A 14,575-nucleotide genomic window follows, 5' to 3' on the forward strand; every position below is an offset into this window, starting at 1 on the left:
TTTAAATATGACTAGGAATGGAGTTTGGGGGAAAAAAAAGACTATATATTTTTCGGCCGCTTCGCGGCCGACTGGTCACAGGTCAGCTCTTGTTCTAATTGACGTGTGTTCTCCCATTGCACATTGACAAGCTGTTAGCTACTTATTTATGACTTCTTCTTAAGTAAGTTGGACTTACGGATGTAAATCAGGAAGGATTCTCAAAAGGCAAGAATACTATTAGATACCTCAATCGACTGACTGTTGGTATTAAAGGTGATATTATAAAGAAGCTTACGGTACTTTGCTTGTTTATCGACTTCGAAAAGGCATTTGATTCCGTCTGGAAGAAAGGTCTAATTGTTAAGCTCTGGAGAGCTGGTGTTCATGGCTGTTACCTAAAAACTATAGACAGTTTTCTATTTGGTCGCACAGTGTGCCTATTAATAAATGGATTCCTTGGCCCTGTAAGGGACTGCTTGGACTATGGGTTACCACAAGGATCTGTGCTGTCTCCTATTTTGTTCAAATTCTTCATTATGGATATTGAGGCAGTCTGTTCAGTGTACCAACAAATAAGTGTGTTAAAATTCGCTGATGATGGTACTGTGAAAGTGGTTGGTAGAGACTTGGAAGAGTGCCTTTTCTATCTCAACCTGGCTATGGACAGCATTGAATATTGGACCTCCTGTTGGCGCATAGTTATTAACTGCAACAAAAATAAGACTGAAATTATATGCTTCAACTGCTATGATCATGCTGGAGTCCCGACTTCATTCAACCTTGGAGGGAAAACAATTCAGTTAACGGATCAGACAAGGGTTCTTGGTGTCATTTTGGACAGTAAGTTAACCTTCAAACAGCATAGCAAGTATGTATACAACTATCTAGTATACCGCTGGGTTTGTATGAGCCGTTATGCAAACAGAAACTGGGGCATGAACCAAGCAGTTATAGTGAGAGTGACCAAAACAATTCTGTTCTCGACCTTGTTTTATGGTTCTACCATATGGATGAACAATTCAAATATGTCAGACATAAACAAACTATGGTACAGTGTCTAAAGCTGCAGTTGGAGCTGTTTTCAACGTCCATGGGGCCATTCTTGAAGTCATTCTGGGTGTGCCACCACTCCAAACTTTGGGAAGAATAATCTCGATCAAACACTACCTCAAGGTTCTCCATGACTCAAATGACATTCACTATGACTTTGTGAAAACTCAGCTAAATGAAAAGAACCCAACAGTGCTCTGTCATCTCCGAGAGGTGCAGAAGTTCCTACAATGGAAAGCAGAACATTTTAACACAGAAGTTCAGGCCTGTGACCTCGGTGAAATCAGCCACAGAAACCTGGACCACATTCTGCTACTATCCCCAAAGACTTACAAGTACACCAAGGGAATGATACAGCAATTCACAGAGCTACTTTGGCAAGAAAGTCTACAAAACCTACTACTTATGGAAGGATGGTCTGATATTCCAAGAGTCTCCTGCAACCCCCTTCCCATCCCCTTTGGAGTGAGCCGCGAAGTGGAAGTATTGGTTATGAGTCTCATGTACAAGAACAATCTACTGAACTCGTTTCTCTTCAGAGTTGACAGAGCAGCGGCCTCTCCGCTGTGCATCTGTGGCTCGGATGAGCAAACAGCACTGCACCTACTATCAAGTTGTGAGCTTGTGGACACAAATCTACAATGTCAAGCGGAACGAATCATCACCCTGTGCAACAGCGGTAGGCCCATAGTCGATCTAGCAACTGAGCAGGGCTCCATCATATTGAACTGTTCAAGGGACGATATATTTATAAGTGTGTGTGTTAAAATTGTAGAAACGAGGGGTTAAATCTTAAGCGGAAGATAAATCTTTCGAAAAGATAAGGCTTTATTATAGCATTTAATTTTGCTAATTTTGCTACTATTATGATAAAGGATTAAATACCAAGCATATTGAAGTGTAGAATAGTGTTATTGGACTATGTTTATTTGAAAACAATCACCTTTAAACTAGATATTGTTGTAATAACAAGGGAATGAGTTTTTATATTTGAGCTGTTCAGTTCACAGGAAAGCAGATATGGACTGCTTTAAAACTTTTATTTTGGATAACGTTTGTTTCAGTAACCATTAAGAACCAGTGGCCTTTTGTAACTGCATCTTCAACCTCAGTTTCATTTTTGAAACGTCAAAAGACTGGTAAAGTCAAATATTTTGTTACATAAACATTTTTATCAATTTTTGAAGGGTAGTAATTGTTCAGATCATAATTTTTATACGTAACTATTAATGTTTTTTAATAGCTATTAGCAGGGTAAAATTTGTTAGGTGTGTTTCTGTAAATCTCTATTGGAAATTAAAGTTTTTGATCTCTACTATTTATTGTTATTAAAATGCTCATTGTAGCCAGTTATTTTTAAAAGATTTTCATCATCATCATCTTAAGTCGTAATAGAGTTTTAAACTAATTACAACACTACAAATCTATTACATTTATTGAGGTATGAGATATGATAGACGAGCGTAAGTGTTGACGTGCAAAGGACTGCTGTGAGTGTACTTGAAGATTACTCATCCTCCTCCTTCTCATCAAAACTATTCTCATCAAAACTACTATCTGGACTGAAGGTATTGCGTTTACAGTGTTTATTGTGCTTCTGAACATTGAACTCTTGATAATATAACTATGTCAAATAATCAGAGCTCAGACATTAGTCTCCACTCTTGTGAGCGCCCTTTAGAACATTTGAACTTTTCATTCCAGTCCGAAAAATCAGAGAACTGTAACAATTGTCTGTCAAAAGACATCAAGATTGACTTTTTAGAAAAAAAGTTGTCTTTATTGAATGAAATTATCAGAACTAGTGATCTCATTGCTCAGTACAATGATAGTCTCATATCAGATCAAACTCAAATACAAGAACAGAGTTTTAAGTGTGAAAATTTGCTGCCAAACTTATCAGAGGAGATTGAATGTGAGATCATAACCATTACCCCTCAGTCACACGTTGTTATCAATCAAGTAGAAGCGTTTGATGTAGATGACATTGTTGTGGAAGATGTTGTATCGGACAGTCTGTTTGTTGACAACGATGTCGTGGACAAGGTTGTTCCACAGGAGGTTGTTGGAAACGAGATTGTTATCAGTGAGATTGTTGTTAACGAGGTTATGGCAGACGAGGATGATGTGTCTGATCTCCCTGTATCTACTGCTACTGGTGAATCACGGATCAACACCCCTAAGCCCAGAGACAAATATCCAAACTTGGTCCCTGCCCCTGTCTACGATCCTATAACACCGGGGCCAATGAATATATCTGTAACTTGTTCCCCATCACCAGTGAAACCAGTTACCCTACTAGATGATGGTCCATTCTCTAATTTTTCACTTGATCTATTAATGGAAGAACTTGAGTTCAGTCACGGTTTTAAAAACAGGAAATCGGTTTATTTTGGTGACTTTCCCTATGAGTATTCAGGTGCAACACATGACCCAAAAAGTGTACACAATGATTCCTACCTTGCTAAACTCAGCTCCTACATTAATGTGATATTACCCAATTTCAGACACAATAGTATTCTCGTCAATCTATATGAAACTGGAGCAGAGTTCATGCCAGCTCATAGCGATTCTGAATCATGTATTGTAGAACACTCTGATATTGTAACCATTTCACTTGGTGCGACGAGAACACTGCAAATTAGATCAAACGGCAGCAATGAAGTTGTGGGCTCTGTGCAGCTTCAGCATGGAGATGTCTTCATCATGTCCAAATTGTCTCAGGCTGACTTTCAACATGAGATACTGCCAGACGAAATGTGTGATGAACCCCGGATCAGCATCACCCTAAGACTGATGAAGCCCCCTAGGATCACTCAGTCAACTGAGTTTGGTCTGCGTTCACCGCCCCCACCCATCCCTCATTCAGGACACAAACTGACAGACTCTTCTTCACCTGCACTCTCAGTTTGCAAACAGTCAGCTAAAGCTTCACAAAAGTCTGTCCTATTCATAAGCAGCTCTATGTTCAGGTTTCTTGATGCGGACAAGTTATCATCGTCCACTGTTAGTGCTAGTAAACTGTTTTATCCTGGGGCTGATGCCAAAGTAATGTTAAATAAACTAAAAACTGACCTACACTCCGTTCCATCCCCATCTATTATTTATATTATGACAGGAACTAATAATGTGAACACAGTCTATTTTGGCTCAAAGTCACTGAAGGATGCAGCGGGTGACATTAGTAATCTCTTAAATTATCTCAAGTCAGTGTATCCGAATGCAACAATTAATGTTCTCAATATTCTTCCCAGGAGTACAAAAGGCCGCAATGATGTTGTGGCAGAGCTGAATAAGGTTATTAAGGATATGTGTAGCAAAGATTCTTGTTTTAATTACATTAGCACCCATAATTTATTTAACTATAATAGAAGTGGATTCAGGAAAGAATTTTATTTTGCCAGACCATCTGCAAAAATATCTGATAACTGTCACCTCAATACAAGCGGTGTTATTCGACTTGCTAAATTTCTGAAGTATTGGGCCCATAAGCAAGTTTGAATTTTCAGAAAGATTGTTAACATTTATTTCATCTAGATAAGGGATAATTACACATTGTTCCTCATGTTTATTGAAGTTTTAGAAAGTTTTGTTATTATCTCATACAAATTTGCCAGTTCTGCAATTTATCTTATTCTGACAAGTTTATAGCAGCATAAATTGGAAAAATTTTCATGCTCTCACAGCAGTTCTTGCATTAACCCGTGCATTAGTAAAATCACAGTTTCATACCATGCCAAAAAGCTTGCAGTGGGACATTGCAACATGCAGGGAGGACTAACAGGTATGCCAAAATGTCTTGAAATCCAAGATCTAATCTGGAAAGAGAAATTAGATGTTTTATGCCTGAATGAAACAAATCTTAAGTCGGATATTGACTCAGCCAGTCTAAACCTACCCAAGAATTTTACTTTTATCCGCAAAGACCGTCCTAACGACAATGGTCATGGGGGATGTGGCATTCTCATCAGTGAGCACATAAAGTTTAAAATGATTCAACTAAACTTAGTTTTGCAATATGACCAAATCGAGGCTATTTGGATCCATCTTACAGATTGCAATATTTTCATCTGCTGTTTCTACAGATCTGAGTTGTTTAGTCCTCTTGACAAATTTTTAGATTATATGACAGACTGCATGATGAGTATAGGAAGTAAGAATGTTATTTGGCTGGGTGATGTAAATGTAGACCAAAACAACATCAGCAGTATGAACTATAAGAAATTAGACATTACAATGAAAATGTTTGGAATGGTACAGGTAGTTCAGGATATTACCCGCATTGCTAAACTAGGAAACAGAATCACAAAGACCACAATCGATGTTGTCATAACAAACACTTACTCCAAGTTTCTTGACTGCAAAGTCCTTGATGATTGTATAGGAGATCATCAGGTCGTAAAGTTCATTGTCGATTTCAATGTGCATAAGGCCTCAAAATTCAAGAAGTTACTAATAAGAGATCACAGCAAAATGAATGTTACTGCTCTTAAAGAATTTTTGGAAACTTGTGATTATAGACCAATAATAGATTCAACTAGTCTGAATGATGCAGTTGATGGTTTAAACGAACATATTGATCACTACTATGATCACTTCTGTCCAATTAAACAAATTAAGTGCCATAGTGATTACATCCATAAGCCATCTCCAGAATTTTTAGAAAGTAAGAAATTGAAAGGGAAACTTTACCGTAAATTTTTAACACACAACAAGAACAGACGTATACATCCAAATGGTCTTATACACTGTAATAAATGTGACTCATTATGGATGGCATATAAACGGCAGAGAAACTATTCAACCTATTTGTCTAGAATTAATAGGAAGACTAACTTAGCAACAGAACTGAAAGCCAAGTGTGCCATGAATGATCTAAAGGGTGTATGGAAAACGATAAAGACAGCATCAAATCTGCCTGTTAAAGCTAACAATATCAATAACAATCTTGATGCTGAAACCACCAATAAATATTTTGCTGAAATAGGTCCAAAGATCCAAGCAGAAGTGCAGCTGGAAAATGAAAATGAATTTCTATCTTATCTACAAAATGAGCAGATTGACAACGAGACCAGCTTGAATAGCTTTACTGAAATAACTGAGTCCAATATCTTAGACTATGTGGCAAGTATCCCTTGTAGCAAATCCACTAATGATCATATACCATTGAGAGTGTTTAGACAAATTTTACCTGCATTTATTGCTCCATTAACACATCTTGTAAATTTGAGTTTATCCAGTGGCATCATGCCAAACAGCTGCAAGGTTGCAAAAGTCACCCCAATCCATAAGGATGGTGATACTGAGAATCCTAGTAATTATCGACCAATCTCAATTTTACCGATTCTTGGAAAGTGCATCGAATTTTGTGTGAACTCCCAACTGACTCAATATCTTGATGAAAAGGGAATACTTTCAGAGCATCAATATGGTTTCCGTAAAGATCACTCTACAACTTATCTCATGTTAGATCTGTTTGATCGTATATTTACTGCTAAGAACAGTGCCAAGCATCCTGCAATTATCTTCCTGGACATCAGAAAGGCATTTGATACTGTTAACCATGATATTCTCATTCAAAAGCTGAAGCATTATGGAATAAAAGATACTGCATTGAGCTGGTTTAGGAGCTTCCTCACAGATAGATTACAGCAAACTAGAGTTGGGAGTAGGATAAGCAGTTTACATTCATTGAACTCTGAAGTGCCTCAAGGAAGTATATTAGGACCAATTCTATTCAGCATTTTTATCAATGACCTGCCTAATGCATGCCTATTTTCTAAACCTTATCTATTTGCTGATGACGGTGCATTATATTTTGACAATATATCTAGAGGAAACTATGGTAACATCAAACAAGAGTTGAAATTAGTTATCAGATGGCTTCAGGCTAATAAACTATCCCTGAATAATGAAAAAACAAAACTAATGATCCTTGACTCTAAGCCTAACCTTGATGCCATCCTTGTTGAAATTTGTGATGACCTTACTTTGGTAATCTGTGAAACTAAATCCCATAAGTACCTTGGACTTATAGTTGACAGCAGATTGACATTTAATGAACATATTGATAACATTAAGAAAAAGATATCCAAAAGAATTGGTGCTATGTATAGATCAAAAAAACTTCTCCCTCTTAAGTTCAGGAAGATGTTTGCTAATGCACTTATGTTGCCACATTTTGACTACTTAGACACCATCTGGTCAAGAACATATAAAAAACGACTAGGAGAGTTAGATATCATGTACAAAAAGGTTGCTAAAATAGCCCTAGATGTAAACATCAGAGAGAGGTCAGTTAATGTATACAAAAATATGGGATGGCTTCCTCTCCATTTGAGACGACAGGTTCATCTTAGCTCATATATGTACCGTATAATCAATGAAACATGTCCAAAGCATTTTATCGGGAAATTCTCGTATATTTCTGGTGGATCACGTGAGGCAGAAAACTGCAATCTTTATACTCCTAAATCAAGATCTCACAAGGAGTTTAACTATCTAGGAACTAAGGCCTGGAACATATTACCAAAGTCCCTTAGAGAGTGTGACGACGTTAAGAAATTTTCTAAGTTATACAAAGAAACTCTTATGAATATGGTGCTAACTGATGAGAATTACCAAGGGGATAACTCTTACGATAAATTCATGATCCCACCCAACACTAGCCAATGTATCTAGGCAGTTATGTTATTTCGGTTAAGTTATCTCAGTACATAAGTGAATCCAATCTATCCCCTGCAATCAAAGTATTTCCATGCCTATTAAGCTATTACAGGAAATTAGGAACATCAGTGGAAAGGTGCACTGTCAATCATTATTGCTCCATACCTCCAGTCCTCCTGTTATGTGCAATTCTCACTGCTATGTATGCTCCTCATTTGTATCAATTATATTGATGCTACATTGTTATTGAATATGAAATAATTTTCAACCGTATTAATTTATTAACTTATTGTAAATAGCAAGTTTGACAAAGGGATTACGTTTATTTTACCCGGAGTTCGTTTAAGTTTAGTATTGTAAATAGTTAATTTGACGAAGGGAATACGTCTATTTTACCCTGAGTTATGTTTTAGTTCAATCTTGACACAATTTTAAAATTATAATTTAATTATTTTATATATTATATGTATTGTCCATAACTAGGGTGGCCTGCTAACAGAACCATGATCTGCCTTGATTCATCCTTCAGCACAGAGAAAAGCTCCTTTTTTTATACATTATGATTACAGAGGATCTGATATTTAGATATATATATTGCTGTGCTGTAAAAATTGACTTTATTTATTTATTTATTTATTTATTTAATAGATTGTTTAAGCTTAACCCAGTTAACTCCTAATCATTAGTTCTTCATAAATGCCAAAAAAAATGTGGGAGAAATATTACCTCCGACGGGTTTCGAACGTGCAATCTCCACAAATGGGCAAACGTGCCTACCAGTCACGCCACTAGGTCCTACTCAGCTCAGTAATGTTTATATATATATACGCGCGGTTTCTGCTAATTCTAGATGCTTGACCATTGTTAATGGTCTGGCCCGGCGCGCGCTACTTCGTAGCACTTGTCGAGAAGAAAGCGGCGCGCGCTACTTCGAAGAAATTTAGACGAGTAACATCCGTCAATCTAGATGCCTGCTAATTCTGCTATGGCTTCGATCTTTTAATGAATTTCTTCTTCTCGGTCTCCTTATCACCTGGACACGATATCATAATAGCCTGAGATACCCATAATCCAGGTTAGTAGATTAGTCGAAATGACAGGCTGAGCATGCCCAGTACCGCTTGATTATGACATTACCATATTAGGAAGCTGGTAATTTGTCTCTTTACACGTTTGGTTAGCGAATGCTTCAATATCATAAAATGGATATTGGATACAACGTACATTCCTGCGGTAAATAAGCGTAAGTCACGTGATATCAAATTCAAGATTTGTTTGAGAAAAGACAATTTTTTGAGAAAAGACAAAGTAAGTTTCCAATTAAAAATATAGCTGGTAGCTATTTATTTATGACTTCGTCTTAAGCCGTAATTGATTGGGAGGAATCCAAGATTGTCATTTATGTAAGCTTGGCTCGATATTTTAGCGTATCCCTGAAACTTTGTATGACTATTTTACATGACTATTTTACATGACTATTTTTTTATAGCCATGGTGTAATATATATAGTAAAAATAGCCATCTTCCGGGAAGATCGAGGAAGCAGGAATGGATAGCGCGCGTTTTCTGCGCGTTTTTTGGTGCCTGAATGCGTAAAAAATAGTCAAGCAATCTCGGTATGCGCTCGATTCGAACTTCAAGTCGGTTATAAGATTTGCGCGGCGTAATAACGCGTAACCCGGAGAGCGACCAATTTTCATTTAATTTTAAATTAATTTGAAAATATTTTCCGCTAGAATCTTTTTTTACCGGTTATCAACCAATTTTGACTAGGCGTCAAATTCCTGGACGCCTGACTATTTGCCACTGGTATGAGTCACTCAAAAACCAGCTGATGAACGATCTTTTGTAGGTTTACAACCTACCAGGACGCGCGCCGAGTTGGACTCGTCGACGGTCCTGGTAGGTAGAAATACGATTCAATTACGGCAGAAAAGTGCCGTAGATGCTGATTGGCTGATACGTTTGCGCCAATAGGAGAGCTTATATTGAGTCACGTGAGCTATGCGCGGCGTAAAATCACTCTGCAGATCGAAATTCTGTGATAAAATCGAGCGCTCATCAATTTTGTCTGGCTTTGTAACTTCATTTGCTTACGCAGTTTATAATCGGTTCACTATTGTTCTGCTCGCTGTCTGAGACTGTATCGAAATTCGAAATTAAGCTTAACATTTGATAACAGATTCTGTTCACTTCCAGCTTCTAACTTTAATTTGATCGCTTCATGCATGTCATTTGTTTGATTGTTTCCAGATTAAATCTGACCGGTGTATCATCAATCAATATTACGGTTCAATATTACGGTTCAGTGGGCCATAATTAAGCTGCTACCTGCATCTGCAGATGAACAAACGAATATTATGGTGCATGCCAATGTAAATGAAGGTTTTTGTCGCTTACCTTAGTGTACAATTAATTTTGAAGATCAAACCTATTTTTGCTATTGGCATTATTGATGCGACCTAACCCGATCGTTTTTGCTATAACTTTATCCCTTGACTAGAATTTCGAGTTCTCCTTATGCTGCAGGTACTCCAAATATCGTATGATAATAATAATCTAAATCATTGGCTAGAAATGACGTGACACATTTGTAATCCAGTGGCATTAATGTTATTTAACGGCACTACATGGAGTCCCTGTTCATTTTACCAAATAATGAACTGTGACTAAACTTCCAAGTTGAATTCTATAACTAGCCCCTCGGACGTTTCCATAGTAACAGATCTGATACAACGTGATGGACACCAGTTATATATATGTTACTAAATATAAGTCTGCTGTGTTAAGTTAATAATTTTTCTAAGGTGTGTTCCAACTCCCATACATCCGCTTACACTCAGTGTGTACTGAACGATTTGCGTATAATAACAAGAAACCATTTGTGTAAATCTTACATTTTATCATACCTACTATTTAAGCTTCAATTATCCATTGAACATGGATAATAAAACATAGACCTCAGTTTGTAAAGTAAATCTTTTGAGTTTGAACACCTCCCAGTTACCATGGTGATAATCCAAGAAACATCACGTGATTTGCTAGCCAAGTAAAGTTATAATTGTATAATCGAATCCGTGGAAAATGCAATTATTATTGGCTATTAATGACGTGACATAGTTGTAGTCTAGTGGTTATAATGTTTTTGGCTAGCTGACTGAACACGCCATTTTGGAACTAAATTGATCGTCTCCAGGTCCCCGGACAGTTTCATCTTAAAATATCTTAATTAGTTTAAATCAGACTTGAAATGAAATGAATCTAAAAATGATCTGACGGTGTACACTCTTTAAATGCATGATAACCTCCTTTTAAAATAAAATATATATTTTAAACAAATTTGCTGTTAATTAGTACTTGAGTATTTAGTATCCGTGTAAATAAGTCCTCTTTACTGGTTTTTGTCGTTGCTTAGTAACCTTAAAATGTGTGCTTTTAACCAAGGTTGTTAAATACGTCAAATTTTCGTGAAAGAATACGACGTATTCGGTTCTAATAAAGAATACGTCGTAATACGCCGGAATACGGTAATTTCTATGGATTGTTAAATACGTCCAAGAATACGCCATAATACGCCGTAATACGCTGATTTGTCAAAATTAAACATTACAGCTGCGCGCCACCCTCATCATTGATCATGCATTAAAGGAGTGCAGTTATACATGATAACTTAAATTTGTAATCAAATTTCATGGATAATCCGATAAGCTAACATTTTTTGCGAAATTATCAATTACATATTAATACATATTTAATGATTTTGATGTTCAGAGAGCGAGAAGTTCGTCAAGATCAGTCAGCTTCACAGTGCACTACTCCGGTCTGGGAATTAATTTTTCAGTTTGTTAGCCGTCAGTAATTACTAATTAGGGATTAGAGGCTGCTCCTAAAACGATCTCGCAATTATCAAAGTTTAAGACCATTTTCTAAAGTTCAGTCCCCTCAACATATTTGAATTTTTGAATTTTTTGAATAAAGAATACGTCGTAATACGTCAATTTTCGAGGATTAATACGTATTCGTATTCCAATACGTATTCCCTCCAAATACGTATTTAACAACCTTGCTTTTAACGGTATAAATACGGTAAATATTTAACTCAGTGAAATTATCATGAACTAATACTCTTCAAAATTTCGTTAGCCAGGACTGATCGAGTGCAAGATGAAGTACTGACTACTGTAAACTTTTAACGAGAACAAGGAGAGTTAAGTTTTCGTTATGGAGAATGGAGAATGTAAGCAAGTGATTTTTAAATATCATTTTCTACTGATAAGTTTTTAATTTATATTACAACAGGTAAAAACTGTCTTCTTCTCTGTTGGACGTTGGTAGGTTAAACATTTGTGTCATTGTAAACTAAAAGTTAAATTATTTTAACGTAATTAAATTGATACATCTCACGAATTCGATATATTTATCCAGGTGTTTGGGCAGAGTCGGACAGATTTTAGAAAAGCGCTAGAGTACCATCCTGCAGAAGACGACGAACAAATTAGCACTGCTGCATTTTACTAGAATATGATAGAGGAGCTATACTGTTATTCTCCCCTTTGCTTTTTCGCTGAAGCTCGTTTACGGACAACACTTCCCCTAGAACTGGATCACGATCACGAAGGATAAAACCCGGGTGGCCTACTCTGATCTTGTTATCTCAGATAATCTCAGATTCTCACAAAGTAAATTTATCAAAATTTCCGCATGCCCCTCTAAGTAAGACAGTGCTAATTTAGTCGTTTACTATTATATATTTCGATGAAATTTTCGAATTTTTTTAATAGACTCAGTTTCTAATGAAATTAAATCGTGAGATCATTTTCTAATGTCATTTATTGTTAACTTGAATGCAACTTGGTTGTGAAATAGGTTATTTTATTTCTGTGCAAATTTGTAGACTTATAAGTCAACTACTTGCAGGATAAGATTTTCAACAGAATCTAGGTAAACTATAGGTAAAAATATAATATTAATCATAAGCTAAAATGTACTAATCTTTGTATTCTAAATGGGGAAAAAGAAGAAACATTGTCAGTCAGTCGAGAAAATTGTCAGTCAGGCTATATGGCAGCTTTGTAGCTGTTGTGACTATGCTAGTAGTGGTCCCAGGCTTGCGACTGAGCGGTACCCAAATCAACGATGTGGTTTACAAGGGAAGTAGTGGTCAAATATCCTGTTCAAACTAAACAGAATTCTCGTCAGATCCGGTAAAATTATAATGATTTAATAAAATTATCGATGCAAATGACAATCTTTGAGATTACAAAATCAGTCAAGCAATCTTGACCATATTGTTGCAGATTTTGAACTATATACCGCCGCAACCACATATAATGACCAGATTAAATTTTGAGACACAAATTTACACTTTCTGGCCTTTAGAGAATATCACGCTGTATCAACAAAAACGTGCACCTTTTGGTCGTTTAAATCGCCCTGGGCAATGGCACTGCGAGGTATTGACAGCAAATAGGAGCTATAAATTTGGTTTTCAATTGGTTTAAACAAAACAATGCATGTTTCTCCGCCAATATATTCCTACTAATATGACTAAATAATCGATCGTTTGAAATAATTCCAGTATGTCTTAAACTAAGATGAGAAGTACGTACTGTACCCAGCTTAAAGTACGTACCGTACAACCACTTTAAAGTACGAAGTTTTTCTGAAAAAAAATTGTGTCCGCTTTTTACCTTATCTTTACATAATTTACGAGATTAGAAATGTGTCATGTGCGTGATATAATAGGCTATATAAGTAATTTTACTTCTACACACAGACATAACCCTTTATCAACTGTAATATAACATAATTGATTAAAGTATCAATGTCTGGCAAGATATTTGTTTCTGCACACTGAACATGTAGCGAGGAGCGTACACACTGCACGTGGGCGAAATTTTCCCGCTTAAAGTGACTTGATACTAATAACTGAAACTCTACACTTAGCATTTCATACGCTATTATATAAACAGCGTTATAAGGGAACGTTCACATATGACGTCAGCAGCCGAGGGGGAGGTCGGAGGGGGTTGTGAAATGCTGACGGGAGGAGGGGGTTTTAGGGGGGCCGGGGGTAGGGGTTGGGTCGCTCAATGCTGAAAGTTGCTGACAGGGGGGGGGGGGGGTAAAATTTGCCAAAATATTGCTGATTTCATATGTGAACGCTCCCTATAATAAATGCTCACACTGCATTAACTAAGAATTGAATTTAGCAATTGGAAGTTTGAGGCGATTTCTTTTCAAAATTTGTGCCGGCCCCCATTTCTTGCGCCCATTTGTGCGAGCTTGCCCCTTGCTGGTTTAGAGTGGTTACTAGTATGTGTTTGGTGTGTAATAATTACAACCTTGCTATCGAGCTCAACCAACAATATTAGATCGTAGTTTGTTTTTGTTTGGGAACCAGCTTTGTTTACTGGTTAATGTTTACTCAAGAATTTATACATACAATAATATACAATAATTATATACCTAAATCTGCTAATATAAAACCTAAATAACTCTAAAAATATACTCCACACGAAATTATGGACCTGGAAGTAAGATTAAATACATCAGCTTAATACACAAATCAAAACAAAATTCTAGAAGACTGACAGTCTTGTGTTGAAAGACGAATATGATTTAGAAGCTTATCAAAAAAAAAATTAAAATCTTAGCGAACCAGGAATCCATAAATCCAAGCAAAACTCGGTCTTAACACATTTCAAACAACAATTTTGTCCACACTACATACTTTGCCTCCTTTTATGAAGTGTCTCTTATCTGGCTCGTCGTTTGATCTCTTCTTGAGTTCTAAAACAAGCTTTTGCTGTTCGGCACGTTCCTCTGGAGACCTATCTGGACTGATAAAAACTTTACTGAAACGTTCTGAGCTACG

At 36.6% G+C, this 14,575-nt stretch overlaps 1 protein-coding gene across 1 annotated transcript in view; it reads left to right on the top strand.

Annotated features, from left to right (window-relative positions):
* Nucleotides 1-2,426: 2,426 nt before the first annotated feature.
* LOC134822077 (uncharacterized) overlaps nt 2,427-14,575 on the top strand; it is a 48,591-nt gene continuing 36,442 nt past the window's right edge. The window contains exon 1 of the mRNA XM_063832933.1: nt 2,427-2,473. The gene's annotated coding sequence lies outside the window, so the exon portion shown is untranslated. The remainder of the gene's footprint in view (nt 2,474-14,575) is intronic.

Source organism: Bolinopsis microptera, chromosome 10, assembly GCF_026151205.1.
Source record: "Bolinopsis microptera isolate Bmic1 chromosome 10, MBARI_Bmic_1.0, whole genome shotgun sequence".
NCBI lineage: Eukaryota > Metazoa > Ctenophora > Tentaculata > Lobata > Bolinopsidae > Bolinopsis > Bolinopsis microptera.